The sequence below is a fragment of the Vigna unguiculata genome, chromosome 4 (genome assembly GCF_004118075.2).
Source record: "Vigna unguiculata cultivar IT97K-499-35 chromosome 4, ASM411807v1, whole genome shotgun sequence".
Taxonomy (NCBI): domain Eukaryota; kingdom Viridiplantae; phylum Streptophyta; class Magnoliopsida; order Fabales; family Fabaceae; genus Vigna; species Vigna unguiculata.
This window is the reverse complement of record NC_040282.1, coordinates 28,420,541-28,442,833: the sequence shown is the minus strand read 5'-3', so window position 1 is coordinate 28,442,833 and position 22,293 is coordinate 28,420,541.

Below are 22,293 nucleotides of genomic sequence, written 5' to 3'. Positions count from 1 at the left end.
GCAAATGTTGCTTCTGCCTCTCCGCCATTCGTCTTCATTTTTCCCAGCTATGCACGTCACTAATACCTTCCATTTCTATGCACGTCACTAACGCTAAGGTGGCAATGGAGAATTAGGAGGTGTGACCAAAGAGAGGCCATGATTGGCTGTAGAGCCAACTTCAAAACCCACAAATTCTTAAATAAATTACAAAATAAAACAGAATATAAAAAAAAAAACATGAATCGAATGTCAAAATCCGTTTCAGACTTTTCAAAACAGATCTCGACATCCGAAACGCTAAAAAAAACATGAAACGGATGTCGAAATCCGTTTCAAACTTATATGAAACGAATCTCGACATCCGGAACGCTAAAAAAACAAAAAAAAACATGAAACGGATGTCGACATCCATTTTAGACTTTTATGAAACGAATCTCGGCATCTGTTTTGGTCAATTTCAGACAAAAAAAATTTGACTTGCGCAGTTCATATTAAACATGGATCTTTGATTATATTTTCTAAATAAACAACCTATTCATGCATCTATTGCACACAACACGTTCAGTAAAATCAAATTCAAAAATACATGGTATAGAATAACTTAACTGGATTAATTCTTGGTTGTTGGCAGTGTTGTTGGCAATGGAGTGTGCAACAATGTGGACCTACAGACTCAAACGGAGAGGATAGAGGGGTGCACCAATACAAAACACAAATAAAGGTTGTGAGTGTGAGTGGAGGAAGGAAACGAGAGTGTGAATGTGGAGGCGTGGAGAGGAAATCGAGAAGCCTGTGAGTGTGAAAGAAGGAAGGAAACGAGAGTGTCAATGTGGTGGCGTGGAGAGGAAACCGAGAAGCCTATGAGTGTGAGAGGAGGAAGGAAACGAGAGTGTCAATGTGGAGGCATGGAGAGGAAACCGAGAGTGTGAGTGGAGGGCTGGAGGAGGAAGAAACAATAACTAATAAAGGCTGCAATAAAGGCTGCTACGTTTAGGGTTTAGGTCAAACTGAAAAAGCAGTGCAGGGAGGGAATCAGATTCCTTTTTGGGGTGCGTTTTGGGGGTGCAGGGGAGTGGTTTTTGGGGATGGGTTTTGCGGGTGCAAGGTATCATGCTGTTAAATGAAGAGAGAGATACAATTACTTTTACTTTTTACCATGGACAAAGATGGAAATAGATAAACTTTTGGGGGTACTAAAGAAAAACATATTGAGCTTGGGTCCATTGGGAAAAGAGGTGTCAAAGGAAATAAAGGGGAGTGAGGATGTTAAAAAACATAAGGCTATTAACTCAACATGCAAATGAAGTTTAGAAAGAAAAACAATGGTATGGATATTAAAACATGAATTGGACCTAATAAAATTAAAAATAGTTTTAAAATAAAATTGGTGGTGCTGGAATAAAGCTTTCACCCCAATTTTTGGAAAAGTTGGGCCAAACAAAATGTGTCTGGTTTATTTTGTTTATATATCGTTTTTCTTCTTGTTGTTGCTCTTTCTTTACTTATTCATTTTTCATCATTAATTTTTTAATAAAAGATTTTTTTTAATTTGTGATTAACTTTACTTAATTAAACTTTTTTGTTATCTTTAATTTTTTTTTAAAAAAAATCACCCTTTTTTATTTTTTAATTTTTAGGATTAAGTAAACTCATAGTTTTTGAATTTATTTGAAAATAATTTTTATTTATCCGGATCAAATTGGGTGTTACAAATGTAAATATTTGTATATGCATATAAAGTTTTCTATAATTATTTGACAATATGGTAAATGATATGCTATCAAATGATACACTATATTTCTTTTAGTTGGACGATTTCCTAAACGTTGTCTGGTATATGCTTAACTAGTGTAATATGGATGATATGACACTCGGTTTTGGGGTGTTAAATTTGACACTCCAAGAAATAGTCCAATAGGAATTTAAGAGTCTTGTCAAACTATCCTTAGAAGATATAATCAATCTTGAAAGTTCATGAAGATATAATAAAATGTGATGTCTAGAAATACAAAAGGGAAATCTTTGGCCTTCGGTGTCTAAAAACGAAAGAAGATTCCTCTTCCCAAAGTGTCAAATTTAGAAGAAATCAACAAGGTGAATAATTGAAGACATGAAAACTTTATTGATAAGGTTCATGTTATGATTTAGCTTGAAATATGAATTAGCAAACAATCTCCATTAACTATTTAAGAATTTTAAGATTGGAACAACAACTCAAAGATGTTTTCCACTGAATTTGAATTTAATTCATAGGATTATGCAAAAGTGATAAAGAACACAAGAAGTGCAATAGAAGAACACAAGAAAAATTCAAGGATCGAAAGGAAAAGAGAAAGTTTAGAACACTTAAATGGATGGAAGAAGGTGAGTTATAAATGAAGTCATAGTCTCTATGATAAGTTCCAATGATGAATCAACACTTGAATCCTAGTAGAACAAGATAAGATTCTAAAACTTAAGACCACTCCCTTAGAGATGTCTTAAAACGTCATTAATTTCATTAATCAACTAAAGTAAAATTGCAGAGAATGAATATGGTTATTTGTGGCCAAAGTAAAAAAAAAGTTAAAAAATTAAATAAGATATAAACGTGTCTTAAATTAAATTCTACTATAACCTAAAAGCAAATGGTGAGAGGTTTGAAAATTCAAAATTTTAAAAATGAAAATAATGAAATTCTCCTATTGGCTAAAAGCAAGAGGTACATTTTTCATGCTTATTCATGTTTGGAAAAAGGTTGTTTAACACCATTTTGACGATCATTTGATAATTTTTATAAGGGTAAAATAGTCTTAACAAAAGTTAATTTTTATATTTTTAAAAGAGAGAGAAAGTGAATAGTTATGAAGGATAGTGTCAAATGATAGTAAAAGAAAGTATGGTGTCAAAATACCAGTGTTCTTCATGTTTATCAAGCTATATTGATCAAGTTAATTTTCTCCTTTTGTTGACCCTTTTTTTTTTTGGTTGACATTATGCAAGGAGGTTTCGATTTGGTTTGGGCTTGTAACGTGTTATTTTGGGGCTTCTCCCTGCACCCCAAAGCATTTCTCCTGTACCTCCAAAACTTTCTTTATTCCCACTTTTATCCTTAAATGAAGAAAGAGAAAAAATAGTAAAAAAAATCAACTGCATTGCACTACTGCACCCAGTTAGCAAATCCGCTTTTGTTGTAGGCCTATGCACTCCCAAAGAATATCAATTCCATGTGTGTCAAAATGGATGACAGAATCCGTTTCAAGATTTTAAGAAACGGATTTCACAATTCATTTTGCTTTTTTTTTTTTCGTTTTGTAAGAAACGGATTTCACAATCTGTTTTATATAAATTAAATTAAATTAAAAAATACTTAAACTTTAAATTGAAAATTTATTCATTGTATTATAACTTTTTCTAATTTATTTAAAGTATATGATTTTTAAATTTTAAATATATTTTTAAATTTTTGTTTTGTTTATTTATTATGTTTTCATATATTTTAATATATATCTAAAAATAAAGTAATATATATATATATATATATATATATAATTTTTGAAAAATAAATATAATTATAAAAATAAATAAAACTAAATGATAATTAAACTTTAAATTAGATAAAAGAACGAAAATTTTAATTTTATTTTAAATATAATGCTTTTTGAATTTTAATTATTTTTTTAGTTTATTATTTTTTATTTTAATCATATTTACATATTTAATGTATATTTTAAAAATAAAATAATATATTAATATTTTTTAACAAATATTTTAAAATAAATATATGAAACGGAAGTTGAAATCCGTTTCAAAAATTTAGAAATTTATAAAACGGATCTTAATATCCGTTTTAATTTTCTTTTAGATGACCATATGTGAATATTTCTGCATTGAAGGTTACACCAAATTCAACAGAACCATTAGGAGTGAAGGTGTTGAAGTCAAGAGGGATATTCCCTGAAGCATACTGGTATTGGATTGGTGTTGAAGTCAAGAAACCAAGCTTGAATCAATCTACATGAATTTGCCAGTGCAGTTGCAGTTTATTAACATAGGAAAACAAAACATTGAAGCTAGAACAGTGCTTACTTGCCACATCTTGAAAATATAGACAAACGAATTCCTTTTCATAAGTAGCGGGCTAGCTTGGATGGGTTGTGGTGGTGGAGGTTCAGGGAGGATGTGGAAAGTTTGGTGGTAATGGTGGAGGCGAAGAATTGTGCCCTCTGTCATCTTCATAAATTGCCATTGTTGGAGAGGTTGAGGAGGCGGAGGGCAGAGACGGACGAGAGCGCCGGAGGGATGGGGCCGGAGAATTTATTGTTGGCGAGCGAGAGATTGGAGAGGAATGGAAGGTGAGCTATGTCGACAGAGAGTCCCGGAGAGGTTGAGTCCGGTGAGGTTGAGAGCGACGACGTGGAACTTGGTAAAACGGATTTCAAATTCCGTTTCACACCTTTATGAAACGGATTACGTAAGCTGTTTCAAGAAAAAAATTAAAATATTTGGGAAACGGAATACGAATTCTGTTTCATAAAATTGTGAAACGGATTTTGTAATCCGTTTCAAAAAAAAGTTCGAATTTTTTTAAAACGGATTACAGAATCCGTTTCATTATTTTATGAAACGGAATTCGTATTCCGTTTCCCAAAAAAGTTAAGCTAATATTAAGGGTATAATAGTAAATTTTAGGGGTGCAGAAGAGCCCGTTATTTTCTACTTGCAATCCTTGACTTGAACACCCTCTATGTTTCCTTTGTAGAAGCCCGTCTAGATCTTTACTATTTGCACCTCATGAGGTTTTATTATTTACACTACCGAAAAACAATATTTCATAATACAATTCTAAGAAATACTAAACAATTTTTAGTTACAAGAGTATTTTTCTTGTTTTTCATTCATGAACTCATCATTTTACCCTCTATTGAAAAGTTCTCTTAGTATAAGACCTAAAGCACAATCTACTTACCATGAGTAAATTGTGTGATATTGGGTGTGATGTTGCTTTCAACAAGACCAATATAAAGTAAAAAAAAAATGTGATGGAACCAATTAATTTATCCTAATCAAAAAGGTAATTTAAGTGAGATCAACATGAACAAGTTCTCATCTCATAAAGTCTCGCACCTCATGACAATTAAAAAAGACTTAGATTTGATATAGAAAGTGTGGTTAAACAAGTCTCAATTTACTTTTAAAACTCAAAAACACAATCTTATAAGGAGTTTGTCGTTAGTGTCAATCAAAGACAATATTTTGATTGATGCATGTATAAAAGGCAAAGAGGTTAAAGTATCTTCCAAAATTATCTATGTAGTTTCTAGACAAAGATCTCTTAAAGAGTCGTAAAAGTGTTAAAGAAGTTCAACTCCTAAATGGTAAACTCATCACACTCTAGGTTGCTTCTAAAGTTGGTAAGGAATGATAAATCATTCCTCAAATGATAAAGCTCTCATTATTAAAATAAATATTTTAATGCATTATTATGTTGGTGGATTATAACACAATACCTTATCCCAATCTCTACGTGCAATAATCGTCATTTATTACATTATGTAGCAATCACACTCATAGCCTTAAGTTTGTTTATAATACTAAATTTAAAACTAAAAATAATCTTATCAACTACTTACATTGCAAAAGTGTATAAAAGAGTGTAATTAAAATGCCTTGAGGTGCATGCACATGAGCTTCTATGATGTTGCACTTAGCTTACATTTAATATGTTATATCCAAAATAGACACAAAAGGCATAAGAACGTTACTAATTAGTGTACATCCAATTATGTAAGGTCAACACAATAGACAATAAATAAAATTTACAAACTATTCTACTATTTATTTAAAGTAAACATGAGGTTTCTTCTTTAAGTAGCAAAATTATGCAACAATGTGATCAAGCAATGATATAACAAGTAGTTATGATTGATGTTTGCATTCGAAAATGTTTATTGTAATATCTTTGTTAATTAAGTGTAATTTGTTTAATAAAATTTGGGCTACTCATGTATATATATGGAGAACAATAAAATTGTTTCCTCATTCGACCAAGCTACTAATGGCGTATGTTTGCATTTCCACTTGTTTTGTTACCCATGGGATGATTGAGTTGAATATCCTAAAACCCATACGTGTCATGTTCACCCTCATTCAAAGAAAATCCAAAGTATACTTAAGTTATTTAAGGCATAATAAATTAATGAGGACACAGATACACATATATGAGTAATGAATGAATGATTGAAAAACCAAACATACATCATCCATATTGTACAATAGTATATGTTTATGCAATCTCCAACACACCAAACATATGTATATACAATGGTATGTCACCTTCCTTGCAAAAAATAGTGGCATCCTCTTAACACCATGTCAACATTGAAATAAAATTGATTTATCGATTCATAATATATTTAAGGGTTAAATATGTTTTGTATCTCAAAATTATTTTAAAGAATTGTATTTCGTTCCTAAACTAAATATATACATATTTCGTCATACACTTTATAAAAGTCATGTAAAACATCATTTCTTGAAAATGTCACTTGAAGATTATATTATAATTAGCTTCATTTGTCCACTAACATTCCCCGAATTATTTATTAAGAATCATACATGTTTTTCATAAAGTGTATGGATAAAATAACTATATATTTAATTTAGAGATAAAACACAAATTTAAAAATAATTTAGAAAGAAAAGACATATTTAACCTTCTTGGATTTATTTATTCAAAATTTACATTATACAATTTTTACTAATCTCCCTTAAAATTTATGATTTTTTTATTTTATTTTTTTTGCTTTGCTATGTTTGCTTCCAACAAATTGAGGTGTATTAATTTGAAAAACAACTACCTATTAGCTTATACTTTTGAAAAACTTGGATCAAAGCTTTAAAGTAGTCTTTCATGGATATAATGTTAGATCGAATATAACCATTTTAAGTGTGGTTAGACTCGGGTTTATTAAATTTATGGTTAGCTCGACTTGTGTTTGTACTGATATATAATGTAATGAATACTCTTTTAGTAATTTAATACAAAATTCTTTTTTCAAATAAAAATTATTTCTAATTTGACTTCTTATTAATTATTATATTTTTTTAGTTAAAATATTATATTTATTTTGAAAGGTCAATAAATCAGTAGTACATATATTGTTATTCTTCATATTTGGTTGAGAACCTTACTCTTAAATTGAAGTTTGTGAGACAAATGAATTATTATTCAATGTCTACTTTATAATTTAAAAGAAAAGGTGGAAGTAAAGAATAAATAATTCCAAAACTGAAAATATGTAAAGAAGTCGATAATATGTTCAAAAGCAGAAGATAAGATATTTTATTAAACTTTTATTTAGTTAACTGAATCAATAAATATATAGTGACTAGGTGTATTGGAAATATAAAATAATTTTAACTTGGAAAAATTTAATGTTGAATAATCAAATTTAATTTAGTAATTGTAAGTATTTAAAAGTTGTTATCAAATATTTTAAAAAAATAAACCTTAACAAATGTAAATGATTTATTTAATGTTTGAATTGTTGACATTAAATAATTAAGCTCAAATTTAATAATTTTAATTTTTTAAAATTATTATTAGTAATGATGTTTTATATTTTAAACATTGAAAAAATTATGAATGTTTTTAGAGAGTGAAAATATCATGGGATCTTATTAGTAATTATAAATGTATTAATTTTGATAATAAATAAAACTGAATGCTTAAGACTTCAAAATTATAAGAAATATACAAACAAATTTTTAATCAAATAATAGTTGAAATTAAAGAATCAAATTAATGTTTAATAATTCTAATTATTTATATTTTTCTTCATTGTTACATAAACTTTTTCATAGTACTGGTGTGAATATAATAATTTAATAATTTTCTGTTTTTAAGAGTTTTTTAATTCATTGTTATAATAATTTAATATATTTTCAATATCTTTATTTTTTAATTTTATTATATTTAAAACTGATTTACATATTAACTTGTGTTTTAATTATTTTTAAATAAAATAACCGGTAATTTGTTGACAGAATAAAATTTATTTATTTGACAATGATTCAAACAAAAAATATACAATATATTATTATTGAATTAATTTAAAGTATCTTAAACACTGAGTGAAATACAAGATGATATTTTATACATTTATGAAGTTAGTTTGAATGTCTGACCATTGACGGTATACATTTTATTTATCTTTTAAGTACAAGGATTTTTAGAAATAAAGTAGATAATTACTTGAAACTATAAATAGGTTGCATATTATTATTAAATTAAAAGCTTAATATGAAAATCAGTTTCAAGCATATTTAAATTAAAATTGTTAAAAACTTAATGGAATGAAGAATAGTTTTTCTAGTAAACATTTTTAAAATATTTTACCAATTTATAGGGTTGACGTGAAATGTAACCACAATAATATTTCGATATATATTTGACACATTTACTTATTAGTTATTTTTTTAATTAAAAATTCACTTTTTATAAGTGAAACACTTTTTTTTCTAGAAGACTTGTATTAGCATGTTTGATAGAGATTAACACTTAAATATTAGAAATGTTATTGGTAAATATTTTATTTTGTATTATTATTTGTATTTGCTATAAGAAAAGAATACTATAATATGCTTTAGCTTCTTACTATAAGAAATCGTCTCGTCTTATCTAGGTGAAATATATAATAAATGATTAAAAAAATTAAAATTAATTTTAATTGTAATGTAATTGTTACTTTTATGGTAAACATTATTTATTTAGGTAAATGTTCTGAACATTACTTTTAAGAGTGGATGACAAATAGTTACTCCAATTATGTAATTTTAATTAGATTTATTACTAGCTACTTTTATTACCTATAAATACAACATATCTAAAATATATAACAAACACAACAACTCTTAAAAAAAGTTGAGTATGTTGTCCAATGTATATTCTATACGTGTAAAAATTTATAATTTTAAGCCATTAAATGGATTAAAAAATCTAAATTGAAGTTGTATAGGAAAAAATTAACAAACAAACAAATTTCGTGTTTCTGTTTAAAATTTATTTGCAGGTATATATTTCTTATGGACAAACCAGAAATGCATAACATACACATAAGGTATTTGAATATGAAAAGGCAAAAATGTATATTCATAACTTACCTTCTGTGTATAGGTACTTAATCCAAAATCTGTAATTTTCAGAACACCATTTGAATTCAGAAGAAGATTCTCTGACTACAAAATACATTGAGTATTGAATATGAGTCTCACTCAAGAAGAAAAATAATTGATTCCTGCTCACACTTATATGAGTTATGAATCTGTTAATTAAATTAGTTTAGTGGAGAGGATTGTGGTAGATAATGATAGATCTTCAAATCTCTGTGGTACACCCCTCTACTATGACAGTAATCAACTGCATTGATTAGTTGGTGGAAATAACTTCTTGCTTCATCCTCTTTAAGTCTTCCACTTTGAGATTATGCAAGATGCAAGGAAAATCTCAATGTACTAACAATTATTATTCTAATAATATCACCTCCAAGAGATAAAAAAAATGTGAAAACAGTACGAATATATATATATATATATATATATATATATATATATATATTCTTAAAATCCAGCTTCATCCATCTGCAACAGTTAGTAAGTGTGTGGATTAATCTTTATTCTAATCACAATGTGAAATAAACCAAAAACTCAATAAGAAAAAAACTTATAGTGAAGAAAAAACTCAGAAATTATTGCAGTGCAGCAATGCTACATGTGTAAGTCCTAGTTAGTAAGGCATAGATGGGGATGGATTAATCTTTTATTTAATCAATTTGTTGTAGCAATTTTTTAGTGTCCATTACATTTTCAATAAATGAAGATTAGGGAAACGACATATTCCCTCTGCTATCAAGTTTCCATATCAGTAAAATGTGAGAGACTGTGAAACACCTAGCTATTCTAATGTCTCAAATAATAGCAGCAAACACACAAGTTCAGACTTCTTTTACAAGTTTCCATATCAGTAATATGCTATTCAAAAGTCAAAGTAATATGCTATTCAAAACCCAACTTAGTTACACACCTTAATTCAATATTTTAACTCCCCAAAAGTTATTTACCTCCACTTAAAACGCTTAATGACCAACACCAACCAATTCTGAATCTTCACTGGACAATACAGCCTTCACTCTTGGTGTTCAAATTAAAGAGCTGCAGTTGAAAAGCATGTCTTAAACATCAACAAAGCCTCCCAGAACGTGCCTACCAGAATGTGCATCAGGCAGATAGAGAAAGCAAGAATGACACAAAATCAATCGAATTTAATCATCCCAACACACACAAAAAGAAATCCTAATAGGAAAAACCCAAAACTAAGAAAGAGAGGGATAAGGAGTTACTGGGAATTGAAAATGGAAACCGAAATCTCTTTGCTCCCCTTGTTGGCTCGTGGGGTGACTGGAACGGAGAAGTGAGAGTGTTGCTGGAAGGGGCTTTGAAGGTGAGAGCAAAGGCGATGCTCTTGGACCAATGTGGTGTGCGATAGGTCGTGGAAGAGTGTAGAATGACTTGAAGAAGCCCTTACAGTGAATGCAGAAGCAAACTCACAGTCACAAACGTTGTTTATGGTAGATTGGGGAACGAGCTCGCCTTCACATGAACCCCCGATTCCGCTTAACCAATTCCAAACCTTCTCGCACTCACTATAGAAAAGAGATGCCAAACACTGAGAAATGATGCAATGGTTGTGGCACACTGTGTTGCGAACGAGGGGGCAACGAGTTTATGTTTGACAAACAAAATGGTGGAGCCAAAATAAAATTGAGAAAAGAGGAAAACTTCACCGTGAAACATAACCTAATTAAAGATTTTTTTTATTTTATTTAAGAGATGTATGCGTGGGCCAGTCGACGCCAATTATTGAATCCATATGCGTCGGCCAAGCCGACGATAAAAGCAATTACTCTTTTTTTTTATATAAATACTATAGAGTGGGATGTGCATAGGTTTAGCCCACGCTCTTTCGAGTCTCCATTATGGCTGACGTCATTTTTGGAAGCTAAATAGTGACATTCTTGTAGTGTTTACTGATTCTTGTAGTGTTTACTGCTTGCATTGTGTTGTTTTTAATTTGTTGTACTAATTTTACATAATTATTATATTTAATTAATTTGGTTCATGGTCATAAGAATGAAAAACCCTGCGATAGGTGATTTATTATAGTTAGTAAGTAACCATACCAAAATTGCAGTATGTAAATATATAAATTGAGCTAAGTCCAAGAATGTTTAGTCACCGACTTGCTTGAGAATTAAATTAATATATTGTATAATTATACTTTTTTTTTATTGTTCATTTGGCTATTTTTAATTTTTGGTATGTTCGTATTATAATTATGCCACTAAAATTTTGTGAACAATGGAATTTTAATCGTTCAAAAGAAAATAGTATTCAATTAACTTTGTTGTACACAAACTTTTGGTATTTTTGTATCATAATTTTATGCTACTAAAAATTTTGTGGAGAATGGTGTTACTTGAACGTTTGTGTTGGCACTTGATATCAACTAATACATGTAATCATGACTGGTGTTACTTGAACTATAGACCATTTCTTGAGTGAAATCAGTCCAAATAATAAATTTTGAGTTCAAAACATATAACATGTACTTAAAATCAATAAAAAATATCCACTTCTTAAATTTATACCCATAATTTACAAATAATTACCATATTATTCTCAAGGTATACTTTTAAACTTCTAACAACTTAAATAAACACATGGATAATCATGATCCAATAAATACAATTATACATTCACCTTGCATTTCACATATGCATATCAATACTCAACTATAGTAAATACCAAAATTAACTCTTCTTACCTAAATATAACATACTATGAGCATGTTTCCTTACACAAGAAATCTTACTAAACTTCTAGTGAGTTCCAAATATCAAATCATACACCTATAACATATTTTAATAACAAACATCAAAAGAGAAGAAAAATAGATTAAATTCTTAATAGGGAGTGGACTACTTAGCCAAATTAAGAATATAATAGATTCAATCCTCGTATAACTATCTAGTTAAATATATACTCTCTCATCACAACAATACCCTAATTATCTCCTAATCTTAGAGAGAGAAGAGGAAATAGGGTTTACAAAAAATAAATTTCTTGTGAAATACATAATAAACATCTATTACTTATTTATAGACTAAGTGTTGTAGTTAATTGGTGCAAATATTGTTCTTAAATTTATATTCCTTCATTCATCTACTGAATCTGTTTTCAACGTATTAATACAACACTAAATTAATAAATGTTTTTTAACTAGAATAATATGTGAGTTTTTTTTCTTTTATTTAAATTAGTTTTCCTAATTTTACATGTTTTCTAATTTAATTTAATTTGTGTATGAAATCTTTTTGATTAAAGACATTGAAATTTCAAATTCATTGTTGTATTTAAAAATACTAATCACTTGTCATTTGTTTTTCCTTATAAATAAAAAGTTCATATCTTATCCTTTCATAATAGCACATTAAAGTAAATCTTTCATCGAGAAAAATTTAGTTTACTTCAAATACTTGGAACAACTTAATAACTACAAATATTATAATAATACTTTAAAAGTAGTTTTCTACATCAAGTTTAGGCTTAAAATATGTTAGATAAAAGTTCAACATGATGCGACAAATACAAAACATAAAGTTCATTTATGTCAAACTTTTTAAATGATGTAAAAGAATTATGTTAGATAATATCAACAATAGACATAAATGTTTGGTGTGAAAAATATACGTCTTAAAAAATTTCACATAGTCTTGGAGAATAAGTGTTGGTGACTATATAATGAACTCTAAGTCCATGGTGTGTTTTTTTGCCTCATTCAAAAATATTTTAAGATTGTATTTGACTTTTATTATTCTGTTGTAGTAGAGTGTTGTGAGGGTTGGGTTAAATTATTGTTTTAGAGAGTGTAGGTGTACTTGGGGTAAAAGGGAGAGTGGTTTATGTGTTATACAAATTTTTACAGTGTTATTCTCTATTTGTCTTTAGACAATGATCGTGGTTTTTCTTCAGTTTTGTAGGGGTGGGCAAAAAATCTAATATTCTTGATCCAATCCACTTTTGCTCTGATCTAATCTATTTAAAATTCATTTTATTAAAAATCCAATCCATTTAAAATTCATTTTAATGGATCTGGATTTCAATCTAATATACATTTCATATATCTTATGGATTCGATATCCATTCTATAAATCAAGATTTTAAAATATGGATAATCCAAAAAATCCAATCCAACTTTTCAATTTAAATTTTTAGTTGGGTTAGGCTAAAGGTTGAGATGAACTAGGCTAAATTCACACTCGGACAGACCTTGCTAAACAATCTAAACAGACCAAGCAAGCCCGACGACCAAAACGGGCTGACGGGCCTAAATACATGAACGAGCTAGGCAAGCCCTACAAACCGAACGAGTCGGTCGGGCCCAACGACCCGAAAAAGTCAAGTGAGCCCAATGACTCGAACGGGCTAGTCGGGCCTGGTGACTCGAACGGACCAGGCAGGCCCGATGACCCGAACGGGCTAGGTGGGTCCGAAGACCCAAACAGACTCCATGATCCAAACATGCAAGGCATACCCGAAGACTCAAACAAGTCGTGCCCAATGACTTATACGGACTAGGCAGGCTCAACGACCTTGATGGATCGAGTGGGCCCGACGAACCTGATGGACTGAGCGGGCTCGACGACCCGGACAAGCTGAGTCAGCCCGATGGCTCGGACGGACTGTGCCATATGACCCGTACAAACCAGGCAGGCTTGATGCCCGAACGGGCCAGCAGGCCCAAAGACCCGGTTGGGTTGGGTTGGGTCGGCCCTACGATTCGGATGGGTCATGCCCGACGACCTGTACGGACTGAGCAGGCCCGAGACCTTGATGGGGCGAGCGAGCTTGACGACCCGAACAAGCTGAGTTGTGTTGGCCTTAAGGACACAAGTTTTAGAAAAATCAATTTAAATTTCTTTTGTAAAAAATGGATTCTAGATTTTGAACTTGATCAAAATATTTGGACTAGATTTAAATCTTGATCCGAATATTTGGATCTAGATTTTAAAAAAAATCCAAACTAGTTTTGCTGAAAAAATGAATTTGGGTCGAAAATCTAATCCAATTATTTGGATCTAAAATGGATGTGGATTGGATCATTAAAAATCTAATCCATGCCCACCCCTACAGTTTTGGGGTTTCCACGTTATATTTTTATGTATCCTTAATTTTATCTTATTTCTATATTAGTAGGATGATTCTTGAAATTAAAGACTATAATGTTCTTAATTGATAATGTATTTTCTCCAACAATAGATAATATCAACAATAGATGTAAAGAATAATGAGTGTTTTTATGTTGAATTATATTCATTTATTATATATGGACTTCCAAAAGGGGTTAAGTGCCCACTTATATCCAATATGGTCAAATTTAATGTAATTTTTTTGTCACCATAATCAAATTCAACATAAATTTATGTCAACTATATCATATTTAACATAAATTTAAATTAACTATACATATATAATTAACATAATTTGTTGTATTATTAAAAAAAAAACTTATTATTGTTTCAATATCAAGTCGGTTGACATAATATCATTAAGATCAATAATCCTATTCAAATCATTTTTCACTTTGGTTTCTAAAACTCTTTCATGATTTTGTCTTCAAATATTTCTAGCAGGGTCAAAGAGGAAACTATATTTAAATTATCCTTAGCCTCAACTTCTAACTAATATAAGAGTGTTGGAATAAGTCCCCTCAATCGAGAGCTAAGGGATTTTTCATCCTCATAAACGACACCAAAGTTTCCTCCTCAAGTCATTAAGATACCATGTTTAAGATCAATCACCGCATTCGAGATATTGTCTATTCTGAAGTCAAGAACTTCTTTACAATTTTGTCTTTAAAAGACACATCAGAGGATTATACAAAAGAATGTGTATTCAAGTTACCTTAACCTTAACTCCAAAGTAACGTGAGACTATTAGAATACCAAAACAATTATATTTTGACTTAAATGTAAAAGTTGAAATATAAAAAATACTAAAAAGTTATATCAATCCAAACTTATAATATAAATTATAATATAAAATAATGTTGGTTTCAATCAAATTACACTAAAAAGTCTTTTAAAGTTATGATTAAAAATAGGTTTTGAAAATGATTATACACAAGTATTTAATAAAGGTGTCATGTAAATTATATCGTTCAACAATAGTTCCACCAGTCATTGTTTAAAGGACATTTAACGATTATTTTTGTTCCAACCATTGTCGTGAGTCTTTTAAAGTGATAGATTAGTATAAGTTGTCATCATAAAGAAAAACAAGAGTTATTGAAAGTAAATAGGAGTAACATTAGGCTAGTGAGGGTGGTGGCAATAACAAGTGTGATGTCAAGTTCAACATTTGTAAGAGTTGCAACAAAGGTTATGGCACGATATGATAGCATATATAGCTCAACATACATTTTGTAAGTTTAAATATTCTATCTTTAAAAATAAAAATAAATTTGGTTTATGTATTTTTTTTATCTTTCAAAAATTAAAAATAATTATTTTTTTATCTTTAATATTGTCTAACACTTCATAACTACTCAATGCATCTTTGGAGTAAAGTTACCTTAAAGAACAATTTTTTTTTTTTTTCTAAAAGCAACATAAGTGTGACTTCTCCTCTGTAATGTAATATAATATCAACAAGTGCATAAAAAATTAAGATCAGTTTCTTATTTATCCTGATAAATTATAAGGACAAAAATAATAACGTCAAGTCATGAAAAAAATACTAAAAAAAAGTAAAAGAAAACTTTTTTTTATGAAACTAAACCCAAAGTTAATTTATAAATAAGAACTAAAAATAGTGTTTTTTAAAAAGTTAAAATATGAAAAAAAATAATAATAAAATCACATTGCAAACGATCATTATTATAAAAAATAATGGCAAAATTAAAATGAATTACACTAATTAGCCAGTGTGATGGCATTAATAGCTTCTTTATTTGTGTGTAATTAGAGTCAATAACTACACTTGGCATAAAGGCAAGGATATTGATTCACATGCAATGTTGTTTCCTCTTTAAATATATGTATTAACATAAATATTTAATTAAATTTATTCACCTTATACATATTCTTTGCTGGCATTTGGCCTTTTTTGTTGACCCATTTTGTTTAATTAAGGGTAATAATTATATTTTGTTGCAGATACTAAAATAAGAGGATGAGTAGTGTTGTTGGAGGAAGAAAGAACAAGAACAAGAAAAAAGCAGAAGATGGAGAAAAAGTGACATCCAAGGAGGAAGAAGAGGCCTTAAGAAAGGATGCTCAAGAGCTTAAGACATGGGTGTGTACATATATTTTCCTAAATTCTCAAAACAATTTTTGTTTCTTCTTTATAATGTTATCCTAATTTTTCAAAACAAATGGGATGTACAATACTTTTTTTTATATAATTTATTGTTTATTCAACATATAAATTTGTTCTCAAAAGAAATGGGTATCTACCTACCTCCTCTTTGTTTCCTCATCATATAATTTTGTCCTAAATTTTTAAAATAATTTGGTATGTATATACCTTTTTTTTTTCTTCGCCATATAAATTTACCCTAAATTCTCCAAACAACAGATATATACATACCTTTTTCTTTTTTCTTCACCGTATATTTTGTCCTAAATTCTTAAAATATATTGGTATCACATTTTCTGCCAATTTTGTTTTAATTTTTTTTTTAGAAAATACTTATAAATTTTGTTATGAAAAAAAATTTGCAGGAAATTGTTACCAATTTTTTTGTAAAATATTTTATATAAAATACTTTTCGCAACAAATTTTGTAGAAAATATTTGTAAATTTTATAATTTTGTAGGAAATGATTATCACGTAGGAATTATCTATCAATTAAAATTCTGAGAGAAAATGGCAGAAGAAAGTCTTTTTCTTTCTTGTAATTTCTTTTAACAAATTTACAAGAAAAATCTCATATAATATGAGAATTTCTAGCAGTGTATACTTTTTTCTTTTTTCACCATATAAATTTAATCTAAATTCTCAAGAGAAATGATATATATACCTTTTTTTTTTTCTTTTCACCATATAACTTTATCCTAAATTCCCAAAATAGTTGTATACACTTTTGATATTTCTTCAACAATTTATTTTTTCTTTATACTAATTTTTTTTTTATTGTTTGATAGATTGATATGATAGAGACCATGGACGACCAGCAGCTAAAGGGGTATCTAGAAGATCATGCTGGAGAGATTAAAGTGCCAAAGATTCAAAAGCCCAAGAAGAAGGTAATCAAGATTTCTTTGATCTTGTTTTAATGATGAAAACAAAATCCATTGGGAGCAATTTTGAAAGAAAACAAAACTGTGCTCAAGTCAAGTTTTTTATTTTTATTTTTGGTAAATTACTGTTTTTGATTTTATATAATATTATTCTTAGTTTTTAATCCTTGTAGAAAAGGCTATAATTTTTTTTAAAATAATTAAGAAACATTAAAATGATTAAGAGGCTTTCCATAGGTAAGGGGAAAAAAAGGACTGTTGGAGAAAATCTAAGGAAAAGATAGGGACATAAGTTCAATTTACTCTAATTTCTTACCCTCTATTTGAAATTTTAATAAATGGGTCGATTTTAAAATAATCTAAACTGAAATACAATGAAAAAGTCAATATTTTCATTCTGATTACTTTTAGTGGGTCTCTTCTTTTAATTATACTTTTATTTATTTATCGGATTTGAATGAGAAATACTATTTTTTTTCATTTAATGATGTATCTTATTTTATGATAATATATATTAATTATTATGATAGTTATCTTTAAATTGTAAGAAGATATATTTTATTGGTTGGTATATTAAAAGAGTAGTTGATGACAATTAAAATCATTTCAAAATAAAATTAATTGTAAAACTATTTATGAATTTCATTATTTTCTTTTATTGTGGGGCACTTACTCCCAAGTTCATTAAAAGAAAACAAGTTTGAAAACTGTGGCATGTTTCATTACTTTGAAAATAATAAATGAAAGTAATTAAAGTCATTAGAATGATGAAAACGGTTGAAAACACTTCTAACATTTTAAAAAAACGTTTCTTTGTGTTTGTTTATCAATAAAAAAACAACAAATATAAGATAATTTACATTAATTTACACATTTCTTAATCAAATTCTTAATTGTTTATTGATATTTGAACTATCTAAAATGATAATAAAAAAAAGTTCAATAATAATAATAAGTAAAATTTAAAGTTTTTGTTTTGGTACTATGTTGTAGGTTCAAAGCACTAGGAAGCCGAATTCTTCGAGCACTGGGAAGCCGAAGCCTTCTGGGATTCTGGCTTCAGTTTGGAGGTTTCACAAGAATTAGTACCAAAATAATTTCTGATTAGTTTTTTAGAATATATTTCATCAGAACCTGTCACAAAATCTGTTTCATTTTCAATCTACAATTTTTATAAACTCTTCTTAATTTATCTATTCCTAAGTTTATTTCGAATAAAATATGTTTCAATTTCAGAAATTCTGAAAATTTTAATTACAATAAAATTGAAGGCGTTTTATTAATAATTTTATATATATATATATATATATATATATATATATATATATATATATATATATATATATATATTAAGAACCTTCTTTTTGTGTAGACTTGCTCGTTTTTTTTTCTGTGCGAACGTTTCCATTGAATATATTTATGGTGTGTGACATGAAATAGTGAATTGGTGTTTTTTCTTTCATTTGACATGGTTGGATAGTGTTCCATGTTTCATCTCAAATTAAAATAAAAATAAATTAGTATATAAACAATTTAACGTCATAACTAATATATTAATTATTTGTGTCTAACCTTTTAATTCATTAATGTATTTGTGAGCCATTAAAGTTCACAATTAAATATATAGTAGTAAAATAATGGACAGTTTATATTATACGTTTAATTAGTAATTTACTTGAGATAGCAATTGTTACAAACCATTCCAAATCAAAGTTTTGCAAGCAAACACACACACACACAGATCTTTCGATATTTGAATCGTCTTGTGAGTGTTTGTCTCAAATATCTAAGTTTTTCCCCGAGTTTTGTAAGAACACATATCGTCTCATTCTCTCTCAACTAAAATTTGGATTTACATTTATGATATTAATGTTGATGTTTTAATATATTAATTTTTTTAATATATCAAATTGTAGAAAATAATCTGTGAGTTGTCTATCTATCAATGAGGAATATATATAAAATACAAGAAATAATTTAGGTTGCCATTACAATTGACAAGCTATGATTTTGTCTGACCTTTAGGCAATTGACACTACAAAATATTCTCAAAATAATAATTTATTGGACACAATAATATCTATCACACCCCTTTAGTCAAAGCATGAGATTGACAAATGTTTAGACTATTCTGAAAATCATCAAAAAAGTATGTATGGAAGGACTTTGGTAAAAATATCAGCAATTTGATAGCGGATGAAGAACATAGATTTCTCCATGAGCAACTTTTTCACGTACAAAATGGATGTCCATTTCAATGTGTTTTGTTCGTTGATGTTGTACAAGATTACCGAATATATAAATGACACTCACATTGTCACAATACATTATTGTAGCTTTTTGAATTGAGCAATGAAGCTCAAGAAGAAGGTTTCGAATCCAATAAGATTCTAAAACAACATTAGCTACTCTTTTATATTCAACCTCAGCGCTAGAACAAAATAATGTAGGTTTTCGTTTAGATGACCAAGAAATCAAGTTATCGCTGAGGAAAACACAATGTCAAGAGGTAGATTGTCTAGTATCCGAACATCCACCCCAATATGTATCTATGTAAGAGAGGAGGTTGTCAATATTGGATTTGTACAAATGCAAGCCAAAATCAATAATACCCTGGATGTAGTGTAAAATAAGCTTGAGAGCATGCATGTGCTCTTCCTTGGGATCATGCATAAAAAGGCATATTTGTTGCACCACATAAGAAATGTTAGGCCTCGTAAAAGTAAGATATTGCAATGCTCTAGCAAGATGTCTATACTTAGTAGGATCCTCACAAGGAAAGTCATTAGACGCACCAAGTTTGGGTTTTGTGTCAATTGGTTTGGGACAAGTTTTGCAATTAGTTATCCCTGCTCTTTTCAAGAATATCTTCTGCATACTTTTTTGTGAGAGAAACATATTGGTTGTAGTACGGGTAACGTCAATCCCCAAAAAATAACTAAGTGGACCAAGATCCTTCATAATAAACTCTACACTCAGGAATGACATAATGTACCTTCTAAGAGAATCAGAGGAAGCCACTAGGATAATATCACCAACATACAACAAAATATAAGCAATATCATATTCCTTATTATATATGAATAAAGAGTGATCAGATTTACAATGTTGGAATCCAAGTGTGGCCACATAATCTGCAAACCATTGATACTAAGCACGAGGAGATTACTTTAGGCCATAGAGTGACTTCTTTAATAAGCAAATATAATCAAGATGAGATGAATCCTTAAAACCCATGGGTTGATGCATATAGACAGTTTCATTAGGATTGCCATGTAGAAACACATTTTTGACGTCCAACTGATGAATGTGTCATGATTTGGACAAAGCAATGGTTAAAATTGTTCGAATTGTCGCTGGTTTCACTACCAGGCTGAGCGTTTCGTCACAGTCTATGCCTTTTCTATTGTGACCTGCCATCACCTACAAGGCGAGCTTTATGCCTCTCAAAAGAATCGTCAGAATTGCGTTTATGTTTAAACATCCACGTAGATTATATTTACATTAAGGGGACATGGTACCAACTCCCATGTCTTGTTTTGAATTAGAGCATTATATTCAACAATCATGGCATATTTCCAATTTGAGTTATGAAGAGCACTCACTGAATTCTTAGGTAAAGGTGAAATAGAGTTGGTGGTTGAAACACTCAAATTATGTGAATATTTTCTATTTGGTTTGACTTTGCCTTGTTGACTACAAGTGGTCATGGGATGGGACCTAAGATTTGTAGGCTGACAGGTTCAGGTTTGAGAAGATGGAAGATTAATTGGTGAGGTTGAGAGGGGATTGATGTGAGGGGATGGTGGCGAGTGAGGAGAAAGTGAAGTTGGCTGGGAGCTTAGGCCTGCATGTGATATAGGTTGTGGAAGAGGAAGCAATGTTGTGTTAGTTGATTTTGCGTTACACTATGTTGACAAAATTGTTTAAAAGAATCATTAGCAAATTCCTTTCCATTATGACATTGTAAATTTTTAATGTGTCTTTCAAATTGTGTTTTAACTTGATTTTGGAAAGATTGAAAAATAGAATAAACTTGTGATTTTTCAGAAATGGGAAAAGTCCAAAAAAATTTACTAAAGTCATCGAGAAATAAGACTTAATATTGATGGCCAAACAAGCTGGGTATTAGTGATGTCCAAATATCACTATGGATAATATCAAAGGGAAATTCAATAAAAGACCAAGAAGCACTACATGGAAATTTCCCATGTTTACCAAGAGGAAAAGAAGACGATCAAAAAATTCCCAATCATGGTCCTTACGGATCGGATCATCCATATAATATACAAAAACGATCTGACTTTATTATAATTTATAAAATTTTGATGACAAAGAGAGTTTAAAATAGTAGCTCCGGGATGACTTAAAGGATTCTGTCACAAGGTGGAAGACAAAACTGTAAAGGTTGAAAGAAAATTTGATGGAGAGATTCTTTGATACCATGTAGGAAATCATCAATGAGTTGTTTCTCTATTGATGAAGAATATATATATATATATATATATATATATATATATATATATATATATATATATATATATATATATAAAATACAAGAGATAATTTAGGTTGCCATTACAATTGACAAGCTATGATTTTGGCTGATCTTTAAGCAATTCATACTACATAATATTCTAAAAATAATAACAATTTATTGGACACAATAATATCTATCACAAATAAGTATAATTTAAAAACATGAATATCAACAAAATATGAATAGAAAATTTGAACTCCAAACAAGAATAAATTAAATTTGGATCATTTTATTGTGTTTTATTATTTTAACTCCTTTTTCAAATAGTTTCCAACATATGAACAAGATTTTGCTAATGAGTGTTTTCTTTAGACTTGGATTTCATCAAAATAATATTTAGAAATTTACTATTAATGTGTTTGGTTCGGTGTTGGAATCACTTTTGGAGATTCGTGTATAAAAAAAAGCAATAATTAGTCGTTTCTTTGT